This window comes from Triticum aestivum, chromosome 1B, assembly GCF_018294505.1.
Source record: "Triticum aestivum cultivar Chinese Spring chromosome 1B, IWGSC CS RefSeq v2.1, whole genome shotgun sequence".
Classification (NCBI taxonomy): Eukaryota; Viridiplantae; Streptophyta; class Magnoliopsida; order Poales; family Poaceae; genus Triticum; species Triticum aestivum.
In genome coordinates, this window is record NC_057795.1 from 407,080,727 (window position 1) to 407,084,232 (window position 3,506).

Genomic DNA, 3,506 nt, shown 5'->3' on the forward strand with positions numbered 1-3,506 from the left:
ACGTCAAGCCATTCGTCCACCAGATTGGCGCCACCCTCAAGCGCCGAGAAACCCCCCCGGGTTGGGTGGCACCCAAGGCTGATCTGACCTTTAGCTCGGATGATCACCCCTCCAACACCGCCTATTCGGGCGGGCTCCCGATGCTATGCACCCCCACCATCTACCAAGTGGCCGTCACCAGGACCCTCATCGACGGTGGTGCCGGCCTCAACGTGCTCTCGGTGGAGGCCTTCAACCTCCTCCACGTGCCGCTAGAACGGCTTCAACCCAGCAGGCCCTTCTCGGGCGTCGAAGGTGTTTCCACCGGCTCCTTGGGGCAGATCCGCCTCCCGGTGACCTATGGCGCTCACGACAACTTCCGCACAGAGCTGATCGACTTCGACGTTGCCCCCACCGGCCTCCCGTACAACGCCGTCCTTGGCTACCCAGCCTTGGCCCAGTTCATGGCAACAACTCACCCGGCATACAACCTCATGAAGATGCCCGGGAGCAGCGGCGTCCTTACCGTGTCCGGAGACACCGGGGATGCACTGCAGGCGCTCAAGCTTGCTTTCAAGACGGCCGCGGTGGCGCAGCCCGCCAGCGCAGATGTCCTCGATCCCAAGGGGGCTGCGCCAGCTAAGAAGAAACAACTATTCAGCCAAGACAAGGCGGAGACCAAGCAGGTACCGGTCGACGAGGATGGCTCCACTAGCGCCACCTTCACCATAGGCGCCAACCTCGAGCCTGGGCAGGAGGAGGCCTTGGTCAGGTTCCTGCACGCTAACAAGAAGGTGTTTGCATGGGAGCCTGATCAGCTGGCAGGAGTCCCAAGGGATGTGATTGAACATCATCTCAACGTGTGCCCAACGTGCGCCCCGTGAAGCAAAAGGCAAGGCGGCAGTCCATTGAAAAACAGGCCTTCATCGTCCAAGAGACCCACAAGTTAGAGGCGGCAGGAGTCATTCGCGAGGTCCGCAACCCTGATTGATTGGCCAACCCTGTTGTCGTGCCAAAAAAGGGAGGAAAGGAACGCATGTGTGTCGACTTCACCAACCTCAACAAGGCCTGCCCGCAGGATCCATTCCCGCTACCTCGCATCGACCAGATCGTCAACTCTACTGTTGAGTGTGACCTATTATGCTTCCTGGATGCCTTCTCGGGCTATCACCAGATCAAGATGGCGGTAGAAGACATGGAGAAAACGGCTTTCCTGACCTCGTGAAGAGTGTACTGCTATACTTGCATGCCGTTTGGGCTGTGTAACGCAGGAGCGACCTTTCAGCAGCTGATGCACATCGCCTTGGGCCGGCAGCTTGGGAGAAACACTGAAGCTTACGTCGATGACATTGTGGTGAAGTATCGGGAGGCGAAAACCCTGATACAGGACCTGGAAGAAACCTTCGCGAGCCTCCGTGAAGTAGACCTGCGTCTCAATCCGGAGAAGTGCGTATTTGGAGTCCCTTCGGGCAAGCTCTTGGGCTTCCTCGTGTCCCACAGGGGCATCAAGGCCAACCTAGAGAAGGTCAAGCCAGTCGAAGACATGAGCCCGCTGAAGACCCTCAAAGAAATGCAGAAGCTCACCGGGCGTGTAACCGCGCTAGGACGTTTCATCTCCAAGCTAGGGGAGCGGGCACTACCCTTCTTCAAGCTAATGAAGAAGAAGGGCCCATTAGAGTGGACTGAAGAGGCCGACAAGGCATTCCAAGATCTCAAGAAGTACCTTACCAGCCCTCCGGTGATGGTAGCTCCGCGGCCTCGGGAGCCACTGGTGCTTTACCTTGCAGCCCCCCCCCTATTCTGCCAGCGCAGGCCTTGTGGCAGTTAGAGAGGAGCGCCGGACCAAGGCCATAGCCGCCGTCCCGGCCGAAGCAGAGCAAGGCCAAGAAGGCCTCGCGAAGATGACGACCACAGCAGAAAAGGATCAACCTCAGTAGTGGAGTGCACCCAGAGCGGAGGAGGCCTCTCCAAGCGACCAAGCGCTGGGGGCTCCATCGTCTCAGGGGGCGCCTCAACCTCCGGAGGATGCGGGCTGCGCAGGCACCCTCCACCTCATCGAGCACCCTGTCTACTTCGTCAGCATGATGCTACGGGACGCAAGGGCGCGGTACCCCATGCCCCAAAAACTCCCCCTCGCACTGTTAGTGGCCTCGCGTTAACTGTGGCACTACTTTCAAGGCCATCCCATCAAGGTCGTCTCAGCATACCCCTTGGAAAGGGTAGTCAGGAGCCCCAACTCAGCTGGGAGGGTCGCTAAATCGAACATCAAACTGCAAGGCTTTCAGCTAGAATTCAGCACGACCAAGGTCATCAAGGGAGCCGCACTTGCAGATTTCATGGCGGAATGGGCAGAGGCACCGGGGCTCAAAGCGGGCGAGGACCGGTCGCTTTCCCCGGGAAGTGAAGCGTCGGATGGCTGGGTCATGTACTTCGACGGAGCATTCTCACGATAGGGCGCGGGGGCTAGCGCAGTTCTCATATCCCCCACTCAGGACAAGCTCTACTAAGTTGTGCAGCTCTCCTTCTAGCATGGAGAGAAGTTCTCCACCAATACAGTGGAGTACGAGGGCCTAATATCGGGCTTGAAAGCTGCAGTCGCCTTGGGGGTAAAGCACCTCATCATTAATGGCGATTCACAACTCCTCGTCAACTTATCCAACAGGGTATACGAGCCGAAGGACGAGCACATGGAAGTGTATCTTGCGGAGGTCTGCAAGATGGAGAAATAGTTTTGGGGGCTAGAGTTGCAACATGTGCCTCATGGCACCAATCAAGAGGCTGATGACATCGCCAAGAGGGCATCCAGGCGGCTGCCTCAGGAGCCCAGGGTCTTCGAGGAGCGACTCTTCAAACCCTCGGCGGCGCCATCACTATCAAGCACGGCACAACCTAGGGAGGAGCTCCCTCAACCGCCTGCCTCGGGAGCCCCGGCCTGTGGCCCGACCTGAGGGGCACGCTTGCTCCTGGCGCTGGAGCCTCAGGAGGGTTGTTGGACCGCAGAGTTCAAGGATTACTTGATGCAAGGGACCCTGCCGGATAAGGAGGAGGACACGGAGCGCGTGGCGCGGCAGGCCACGGCCTACTGCATCCAAGACGGAGAGCTCTACCGAAAGCGGCCGAATGATGTTACTCTATGTTGCATCTCCAGGGAGCAAGGAAAAGAGCTGCTGGTAGACATTCACGGTGGAGACTGCGGGCACCACTCGTCTTTGCGCACACTCGTCGGCAAGGCGTTTCGCAGCGGTTTCTATTGGCCAACAACACTCAATGACGCAACCGAGCTGGTGAAGGCTTGTGAAGCCTGTCAGTTCCACGCCAAGCAGATTCACCAGCCAGCTCAGGGCCTTCAGACCATTCCCCTCTCGTGGTCGTTCGCTGTTTGGGGACTGGACATCCTTGGCCCATTTCCTCGGGCGCCAGGGGGCTATCGCTACCTTTACATCGCCATCGACAAATTCACTAAGTGGGCCGAAGTGGAAGTTGTCTGCACCATCCCAGCTCGCTCAGTAGTCAAGTTCATCAGGGGC